The following is a 12500-nucleotide window of genomic DNA, read 5'->3' on the forward strand; positions in this document are numbered from 1 at the left end:
CACACACCTCCTACGTCATCAGAAATTTTCACATCCGCCACCACTCAGATATTGCCAATCAGTTATTAGTGCAACACTCAGGTATTGCCAGTCATTTATTAACACAACACTCAGGTACTGTCAGTCAGTTATTAGCATAACTCGTAAGGATCGTCAGTCAGATATTAACACTCAGGTATTGTTAATCAGGTACTGTCATTCAGGTGTTAACACAACAGGTATTGTCACTCCGGTATTATCAGTCAGGAATTGACGCAACACATAAGTATTACTGCAACACTCAGATATTACTGCAACACTCAGGTACTGAGACCACACAGGTACTGAGACCACACAGGTACTGAGACCACACAGGTACTGAGACCACACAGGTACTGAAACAACACAGGTACTGAGACCACACAGGTACTGAGACCACACAGGTACTGAGACCACACAGGTACTGAGACCACACAGGTACTGAGACAACACAGGTACTGAGACAACACAGGTACTGAGACCACACAGGTACTGAGACCACACAGGTACTGAGACCACACAGGTACTGAGACAACACAGGTACTGAGACCACACAGGTACTGAGACAACACAGGTACTGAGACAACACAGGTACTGAGACAACACAGGTACTGAGACAACACAGGTACTGAGACAACACAGGTACTGAGACAACACAGGTACTGAGACAACACAGGTACTGAGACCACACAGGTACTGAGACAACACAGGTACTGAGACAACACAGGTACTGAGACAACACAGGTACTGAGACAACACAGGTACTGAGACAACACAGGTACTGAGACAACACAGGTACTGAGACAACACAGGTACTGAGACAACACACAGGTACTGAGACAACACAGGTACTGAGACAACACAGGTACTGAGACAACACAGGTACTGAGACAACACACAGGTACTGAGACAACACAGGTACTGAGACCACACAGGTACTGAGACAACACAGGTACTGAGACCACACAGGTACTGAGACCACACAGGTACTGAGACAACACACAGGTACTGAGACCACACACAGGTACTGAGACAACACACAGGTACTGAGACCACACACAGGTACTGAGACAACACACAGGTACTGAGACCACACAGGTACTGAGGCAACACACAGGTACTGAGACAACACAGGTACTGAGACAACACACGGGTACTGAGACAACACAGGTACTGAGGCAACACACAGGTACTGAGACAACACAGATACTGAGGCAACACACAGGTACTGAGACAACACAGGTACTGAGGCAACACACAGGTACTGAGACAACACAGATACTGAGGCAACACACAGGTACTGAGACAACACAGGTACTGAGACAACACACGGGTACTGAGACAACACAGGTACTGAGGCAACACACAGGTACTGAGACAACACAGGTACTGAGACAACACACAGGTACTGAGACAACACAGGTACTGAGACCACACAGGTACTGAGACCACACAGGTACTGAGACAACACACAGGTACTGAGACAACACACAGGTACTGAGATAACACACAGGTACTGAGGCAACACACGGGTACTGAGATAACACACAGGTACTGAGACAACACACGGGTACTGAGACAACACACAGGTACTGAGACCACACAGGTACTGAGATAACACACAGGTACTGAGACAACACACGGGTACTGAGATAACACACAGGTACTGAGACAACACACGGGTACTGAGACAACACACAGGTACTGAGACAACACACAGGTACTGAGACAACACACGGGTACTGAGACAACACAGGTACTGAGACAACACAGGTACTGAGGCAACACACAGGTACTGAGACAACACAGGTACTGAGACAACACACGGGTACTGAGACAACACAGGTACTGAGGCAACACACAGGTACTGAGACAACACACAGGTGCTGAGACAACACAGGTACTGAGACAACACAGGTACTAAGACAACACAGGTACTGAGACAACACACGGGTACTGAGACAACACAGATACTGAGGCAACACACAGGTACTGAGACAACACAGGTACTGAGACAACACACGGGTACTGAGACAACACAGATACTGAGGCAACACACAGGTGTTGAAACAACACTCAGGTATTGAAACAACACACAGGTATTGAGGCAACACACAGGTATTGAGGTAACACACAGGTACTGAGGCAACACACAGGTATTGAGGCAACACACAGGTATTGAGGCAACACACAGGTATTGAGGTAACACACAGGTACTGAGGCAACACACAGGTATTGAGGCAACACACAGGTACTAAGGCAACACACAGGTATTGAGGCAACACACAGGTATTGAGGCAACACACAGGTATTGAGGTAACACACAGGTACTGAGGCAACACACAGGTATTGAGGCAACACACAGGTATTGAGGCAACACACAGGTATTGAGGTAACACACAGGTACTGAGGCAACACTCAGGTATTGAGGCAACACACAGGTATTGAGGTAACACACAGGTACTGAGGCAACACACAGGTATTGAGGCAACACACAGGTATTGAGGCAACACACAGGTATTGAGGCAACACACAGGTATTGAGGCAACACACAGGTATTGAGGCAACACACAGGTATTGAGGTAACACACAGGTATTGAGGCAACACACAGGTATTGAGGCAACACACAGGCATTGGGGCAACACACAGGTATTGAGGCAACACACAGGTATTGAGGCAACACACAGGTATTGAGAAAACACACAGGTATTGAGGCGACACACAGGTATTGAGGCGACACACAGGTATTGAGGCAACACACAGGTATTGAGGCAACACACAGGTATTGAGATAACACACAGGTATTGAGGCGACACACAGGTATTGAGGCGACACACAGGTATTGAGATAACACACAGGTATTGAGGCAACACACAGGTATTGAGGCAACACACAGGTATTGAGATAACACACAGGTATTGAGGCAACACACAGGTATTGAGGCGACACAAAGATATTGAGGTAACACACAGGTATTGAAGCAACACACAGGTATTGAGGTAACACACAGGTATTGAAGCAACACACAGGTATTGAGGTAACACACAGGTATTGAAGCAACACACAGGTATTGAGGTAACACACAGGTATTGAGGCAACACACAGGTATTGAGGCAACACACGGGTACTGAGGCAATACAGAGGTACTGAAGCAACACACGGGTACTGAGGCAACACAGGTATTGAGGCAACACACAGGTATTGAGGTAACACACAGGTATTGATGCAACACACAGGTATTGAGGCAACACACAGGTATTGAGGCAACACACAGGTATTGATGCAACACACAGGTATTGAGGCGACACACAGGTATTGAGGCAACACACAGGTATTGAGGCAACACACAGGTATTGAGGCAATACAGAGGTACTGAAGCAACACACAGGTACTGAGGCAACACACAGGTACTGAGGCAACACACAGGTACTGAGGCAATACAGAGGTACTGAAGCAACACACAGGTACTGAGGCAACACACAGGTACTGAGGCAACACACAGGTACTGAGGCAACACACAGGTACTGAGGCAACACACAGGTACTGAGGCTACACACAAGTATTTAGGCAACACACAGGTATTGAGGCAACACACAGGTATTGAGGCAACACACGGGTACTGAGGCAACACACAGGTATTGAGGCAATACACAGGTACTGAGGCAACACACAGGTACTGAGGCAACACACAGGTACTGAGGCAACACACATGTATTGAGGCAATACACAGGTACTGAGGCAACACACAGGTACTGAGGCAACACACAGGTACGGAGGCAACACTAGGATCGTAACAAAAAAAATAACTAGTCCCGTACAACACCTCCCTCACAACGCTTCCCCCACAACACTCCCTCACAACACCTCCCCCACACACCTCTACCAAAACGCCTCCCTTATAACACCCCCTACAGCACCCACCCACAACACCTCCCCTACAACACCTTCCCCACAACACCTCACTCAGACCTCCCTTACAAAACCACCACAACACCTCCCTCAAAACACCTCCCCCACAACTCCCCACAACACCTCCCCTACAAAAACACTGTCTCCAGTATTGCTATTATTCCGAAGTTCTCACCCTTCAACATGCACGACCACTGACATCACCCACACATCACAACACATGCACGACCACTGACATCACCCACACATCACAACACATGCACGACCACTGACATCACCCACACATCACAACACATGCACGACCACTGACATCACCCACACATCACAACACATGCACGACCACTGACATCATCATCCACACATCACAACACATGCACGACCACTAACATAACCCACACATCACAACACATGCACGACCACTAACATAACCCACACATCACAACACATGCACGACCACTAACATCACCCACACATCACAACACATGCACGACCACTAACATCACCCACACATCACAACACATGCACGACCACTAACATCACCCACACATCACAACACATGCACGACCACTGACATCACCCACACATCACAACACATGCACGACCACTAACATCACACACAACATCACAACTAACATGCACGACCACTGACATCACCCACACATCACAACACATGCACGACCACTGACATCACCCACACATCACAACACATGCACGACCACTAACATCACCCACACATCACAACACATGCACGACCACTAACATAACCCACACATCACAACACATGCACGACCACTAACATAACCCACACATCACAACACATGCACGACCACTAACATCATCCACACATCACAACACATGCACGACCACTAACATAACCCACACATCACAACACATGCACGACCACTAACATCACCCACACATCACAACACATGCACGACCACTAACATCACCCACACATCACAACACATGCACGACCACTAACATCACCCACACATCACAACACATGCACGACCACTGACATCACCCACACATCACAACACATGCACGACCACTAACATCACACAATCACAACACATGCACGACCACTAACATCACCCACACATCACAACACAGGAACGACCACTGACATCACCCACACATCACAACACATGCACGACCACTAACATCACCCACACATCACAACACATGCACGACCACTGACATCACCCACACATCACAACACATGCACGACCACTAACATCACCCACACATCACAACACATGTACGACCACTAACATCACCCACACATCACAACACATGCACGACCACTGACATCACCCAATCACAACACATGCACGACCACTGACATCACCCACACATCACAACACATGCACGACCACTGACATCACCCACACATAACACATGTACGACCAGTGACATCACCCACACAACACATTCACGACCACTGACATCACTCACACATAACACATGCACGACCACTGTTATCACCCACGGATCACAACACATGCACGACCATTGACATCACCCACACACATTACAACATATGCATGACCACTGACATCACCCACGCATCATCACAACACATGCACGACCACTGACATCGCCCACACATCACAACACATGCGCGACCACTGACATCACCCGCGCATCACAACCTAAGCACGACCACTGACATCACCCACACATCACAACACAAGCAAGACCACTGACATCAACACATCACAACAATACCACTGACATCACTCACACATAACACATGCACGACCACTGACATCATCCACACATCACAACGCATGCACGACTACTGACATCACCCACGGATCACAACACATGCACGACCACTGACATCACCCACGGATCGCAACACATGCACGACCACTGACATCACCCACACATCACAACAAATGCATGACCACAGACATTACCCACACCTCACAATACATGCACGACCACTGACATCCCCCACACATCACAACACATGCACGACCACTGACATCACCCACGGATCACAACACATGCACGACCACTGACATCACCCACCCCTCACAACACATGCGCGACCACTGGCATCACCCGCGCATCACAACACAAGCACGACCACTGACATCACCCACATCACAACACAAGACCACTGACATCAACACATCACAACACGACCACTGACCACGAACACTGACGTCACTCACACATCACAACACATGCACGACCAATGACATCACTCACACATCACAGCGCACACATGCACGACCATTGACATCACCCACACATCACAATACTTACGAGCACGACCACTGACATCAGCCACACATCACAATATACACAAGCACGACCAATGACATCACCCACACATCACAATACATACAAGCACGACCACTGACATCACACTTCACAATATACCCTAGCGCGGCCACTGATATCGCCCACACATCACAAACATAACCCTGACATCACACACACATCACAACCACAACCCTGACATCATCCACACATCACAACACTCACAACCACAGCCCTGACATCCACACATCACAACCACAACCCTGACATCACCCAACAAACCTTACACCTTCGTTACCTCTCTCTCTTCCCACAATGACGACCCACACCACACTCCCTCACATTCACACCACACTTCCTCACACTCACCACACTCCCTCACACTCACACGACACTCACTCAGCTATACTACACCTTACACTCACACATCAAGCCAAGTCAACACACGCCCTCACCACACACCAAACATCACACCACATATATACACACCCTCACCAAACACTATCACCACACACCACACTATCATAACACGTCATACTATTACCATACACCACACCTCACGTCATCACCACACCTCACACTATCGACATACTTCACACCATCACCACGCCTCGCACCATAACCACGCCTCATACCATCACCACACACCACACCTCACACCATCATATACCACACCACACCTCACACCATCATATACCACACCACACCTCACACCATCAACATACCTCACACCATCACCACGCCTCGCACCATCACCACGCCTCATACCATCACCACACCTCACACTATCACCACACCCCACACCACACACCAACACCATCACAACACACCCCACCTTCCTAGCACGTAATCCCCACTCACACATCATGCCTCCGCACCCCTCACTCCCCCTACCACCCACCCTAAACCCCCACCAACCACCATTCCTTCCAACCAACCACTATCCCTCCTCCACCACAAACCACCTCGGCACACAACCAATGTCGACCAAAAATTTCTCGGCTGCTAATGGTGACGATAGTGATGGTGGTAGTGGTTGATGGTAGTAATGGTGATTGATGGTGGTGGTGGTGGATGGTGGTAGTGGTGGTTGATAGTGGTGGTAGTTTTGGTTCATGATGGTAGTGGTGGTGGCGGTTGATAATGGTAATGGTGGTGCTTGATGGTGGTAGTGGTGGTGGCCGACGATGGTAGTAGCATTGGTGGCTGACGATGACAGTGGCAGTGGTGGTTGATGATGATAGTAGTGGTGTTTGATGGTAGTGGTGGTTGATGATGGTAGTGGTGATGGTGGCTGAGGATGGTAGAGGTGGCGCTTGATGGTGGTAGTGGTTGATGGTAGTGGTGGTGGTTCATGGTGGTGGCGGTGGCAGTGGATAGCAATGATGGTGGTGGTGGTGGTGGTGGTGGTTGATACTGGTTGGGTTAATAGTTGTGGTGATGTTGGTGATTAATTAATGGTAGTTGGGGTTGATAGGGGTGGTACTTGAGACTGGTGAAGAGGCTGATGGTGACTGGTTATGGTTGGGGAACTGATGTCAATGGTTATTAATACTGGCAGCTAGCTGGATTATTATTATTATTATTATTATTATTATTATTATTATTATTATTATTATCATCATCATCATTTAAAAGCTTTCAAAATTCGCAAGGGTCATAGTGGAAAGTGGTGGTAGTAGTGAAGGTGGTAGTGATGGTAGTTGCGATGGTGGTGGTGGTGGTGGTGGTAGTAGTGATCATCCTGACATCCTGGGCCACAAAATAAGCCTAAAATCCTCCCTGTCAAAGAGGCAGACCCCCCTCCCCCACCCCCTCCCTTACAACAAAACCCTGCCAGTGAGGGTCACAATCCTCCCCTCCCTCTCTACGACCCACAGGGGCAACTCAAAACCCACCCTCACTCTAACCACCCACCCGGGACCCACCTCTGCTGCAGGGTGGGCTCGACACTCCCCCCCACACACACAAATACTTACACACACACTACCCCCCCCCACACACATACACACACACTCTACACACACACACACACACACACACACACACACACACACACACACACATACACACTACCCCCACACACACTACCCCCCACACACACTACCCCCACACACACTTACACACTACCCCCCACATACACATACACTACACACACACACACACACACCCACACACACACACTACACAGACACACTACACACAATACACATACAATATACACATACATTACACAAACTACACACGCGCGCGCACACACACACTACACATGCAAACACACACACACACTCTACACACACACACACACACACACACTACACATACACGCACAAACACACACGCACACACACACACGCACACACTAAACACCCACACATACTACACACACACACTACACACACACACACACTACACACACACTAAACACACACACACTACACACACACTACACACACACACACACTCACTACACACACTACACACACACACTACACACACTACACACACACACTACACACACACACACATACACCACACACACACCACACACACACACACACACCGCACACACACCACACACACACAGCACACACGCACACCACACATACATACACACCACACATACACACAACACATACACACTACTCACACACACACACACTACTCACACACACACACACACACACACTACTCACACACACACACACACACACACACACTATACACACACTACACACACACACACACACACACACTACACACACACTACACACATACACTACACACACACACACACACACACACACTACACACACACACACACACTACACACACACACTACACACTACACACACACACACTACACACACACACTACACACACACTACACACATACACTACACACACACACACTACACACACACTACACACACACTACACACACACACACATACACACACACACACTACACACTACACACACTACACACACACACACACACACACACACACACACACACACACACACACACACATACACACACACACTACACACACACACTACACACACACATACACACACACACACACACACACACACACACATACACTACACACATACACTACACACACACACTACACACACACACACAACACACACACACACACACACACACACACACACACACTAAACACACACATACACACACAACACACACACACGCACACACACACACCCACACACACACACACACACACTGCGCACACACACACACACACACACACACACACACACACACACACACACACACACACACACACACACTACACACAAACACACACTTTACCTAAACATTTTTTAATAAACATTTCTGAAGTCACATACAAACCTCATTTCTGAATGGGGGGTTAAAGAACCCCATTCAACCCACGATGGGTATGCGACACCTCAGTTTACATAAACCCATTAATAAACACACCAAATATTAAAACCTGTTTTATGGACAGAAAACATGAATTAAAAATCACTCATTCATAATTGTAAAATCTAAACGAGTGGGGGGGTGAGGTGCCTCCCCCACAACAGTGGGGGGTGAGGTGCCTCCCCCACAACAGTGGGGGGTGAGGTGCCTCCCCCACAACAGTGGGGGTGAGGTGCCACTCCCCCACAACAGTGGGGGGTGAGGTGCCACTCCCCCACAACAGAGAAGGTATGCCCCCCCCCACAACTAAACAAACAAGGGTAATCAACTTACTTTCCTGTCTATCTGACAGTGTTGTTTTTATTTGGGAAAAAGATTATTGATCTCATAAGACCGGAGCTGAAGGGACGGTGGTGAGTAGTGCCTGCTGACCGTGCCAGTCACCAGGGGGGGTTGGTGAGTGCCTGCTGACCGTGCCAGTCACCAGGGGGGGTTGGTGAGTGCCTGCTGACCGTGCCAGTCACCAGGGGTGGGGGGGTGACAGTGAAGGTGGGGTCGGCGCCCCCTCCTCCAGGCCCAGCCCACCTCTCCCTCACTCTGGGATCAGAGTGGATGAGTGGCAATAAGGTCGTTAAGCAGCCATGGTTGGCCCTCAGGGGCAGGCACAGGTGCCAGGGCAAGCAGGTCCAGGTGGTACTGAGTATCAGTGAGGTGGCACCAAGGTAGTAGGGCAGGTAGGGCTCAGGGGCACCGCTAAACTTAGCCACGAGCCCTGACACGGTGCCACCGAGTGCCACCTATGACGAAATGACTCTTGCTGGGTGGCAGAGTAAGGTCGAGAGTGCCGCACCACGCTGGGGCCGCCGCCACCGCCGCCGCCGCCGCCGCTCAGAGCGCGTCTCTTCAACACACTCAACACACACACAACACACTACCAATACAAACTCATCATCAACCTACACGTTAAACCATCAACTTGATCATCCTCTTCACCTCCAGACTTTCATGGTTGCGTTAATATAATAGAAACCTCTTTATGCGCGCCTGCAATGTTGCACTGCATTTATCATCTTGGGACGGCACTGCACGTTGCAACAACCACTCTGAGAGACTGTTACAAGTCTCCGCTGACACCGTGCACTCAAGCAACCACAGTCACCAGTCACGTGTTGCTTATTCTCCACATTTCGACAACTTTCTGCGCCAGAAGAGTGGTCAAATTGATGCCATGTATGTGGGCAGCAGTACCCAAACAGTCAGGGTTGCAACACTCCCTGGCAACCAGTGAAAACATTGAAATACTCTCACTTCCAGTACCTAACACACCACTAAGTTACCTATGGCTGAGTAAGGGGAGGGAGGGGGAAGCCTTTTATTTTTTTCTTTCTTTCCTTTTCAAGGGCCAGATCACACGCCAACTGGTCCGGTCCCCGGGAAAAAAACTTGGCCGTGGCACATTGACGACAGTGTTTGAGACAAAGTTTTGCTGGGAGATGTTGAGACACTCGGACGTTTCAGAAGACTGCCTCGCTGTTTTCACTCATCACATCCAGTCTGCTCACAGCAAAAGGAGGCTGGATAAGAGAACACATCTTTTCGCGAAGGTTTATTTTAAAATGGGATTTCCACTCATTTTTTCCGGATTTTTTTCATCCCTTAATTTCACTATGGTAGCCGCCGTTAGTGCTGTGTCACTTTTAGTTGTCTTGTCCGCCAACGCTCGCAAAAGCGAAAATATTTCAACAGTAAAATTTGGCAATATCCTGTCGGTACCCAGACGGAAATTATTCATCACCACTAAATATTAGCGTTCAGGTGAAAGATGAGTCGGAGCAAGTTGATCTATATCGGCTCTCACCTAGGGTAATTTAGCACCACCTGTCCTCGAATATGGACTCATTCCACCCGCTGGTAGCCATAGCACTATTAATGGCCGCGAAAAGTGTTGTTGGCGCGGTTTGGTGTAATCAGCTGGGGTAGAGGAGGCGGCTGTGAGAGACTGGTGAGCCTCGTCCTGCGATGTGGGAGGAGCACTGCACATGCCACCTACCACTCACACACCCACTACATACACCCACTTTCCCCCCCTCCACCCCCCGCCCATGCATGCTCTCCCGCCCGCACACCCACTTCAAACTTCCCACCCACTTTGGCCCGCCAAGTTTAGCGCGCGAAAATTTGACTCGGCTGGGATGACCGCGTGCTTCCAAAATAACACCAAACTTATACTCAAAACAAACAAAAATAGGAAGGAAAGTATGGAGGGAAATGTATATGTGTGTATGTGTGTTTATATATGTACTGTGGGTTTTTTAGCATTGGTCGAAAAGTTGTGCCGGCCTCTTGCAGGCAGTATGGGCCTCCTAGCTGGTAGGCCTAGGGGGGAGGCTGGGGTCTAAATTAAAGGATATTCCTGGGCGAGGACAGAGTCCGCGCGTCCCAACGAACCCGGCCCGCCCGCCCGCCCGCCCGCCCGGTCCCGAACCCGGCCCGCTCGAGCGAATGAACCCGCCCGCCTGTCCGGCCCCGAACCCAGCCGAACGAATGAACCCGGCTAAACGGAAGAACGAACCCGGATAAACGAACAAACCCGATCGAACGAACAAACCAGGCTAGGCAAACGAACCCGCTAAACGAACGAACCCAGCCGCTTGAACTCGTCCGCCCGGAGCTCGGCCTGTCTAGCGAGCTGGTCTCTGTAGGTGGTGGTCTGTCAGGCGGAAGCCTCGCTATAGCGACCACCAGCATGACATGGGCGGCCTCGCTTCATGAGTTGGCGTCACATGTGTCCCCCCCCCCCAACACACACTCCAAACACACCACTGACGCAGTGTTGGGCGGCTAGGGGGGTAGTTAGAAATGGGTGGCGGCCCG

At 49.6% G+C, this 12500-nt stretch overlaps 1 long non-coding RNA gene across 1 annotated transcript in view; it reads right to left on the reverse strand.

The window, feature by feature from the left end:
• The window catches only part of LOC138852621 (uncharacterized), a 170189-nt gene extending 159012 nt beyond the window's left edge, over positions 1–11177 (reverse strand). Inside the window, exon 1 of the long non-coding RNA XR_011391919.1 lies at positions 9960–11177. This is a non-coding gene — a long non-coding RNA (uncharacterized lncRNA). The remainder of the gene's footprint in view (positions 1–9959) is intronic.
• Positions 11178–12500: the final 1323 nt, after the last annotated feature.

Source organism: Cherax quadricarinatus, chromosome 13 (genome assembly GCF_038502225.1).
Source record: "Cherax quadricarinatus isolate ZL_2023a chromosome 13, ASM3850222v1, whole genome shotgun sequence".
Classification (NCBI taxonomy): domain Eukaryota; kingdom Metazoa; phylum Arthropoda; class Malacostraca; order Decapoda; family Parastacidae; genus Cherax; species Cherax quadricarinatus.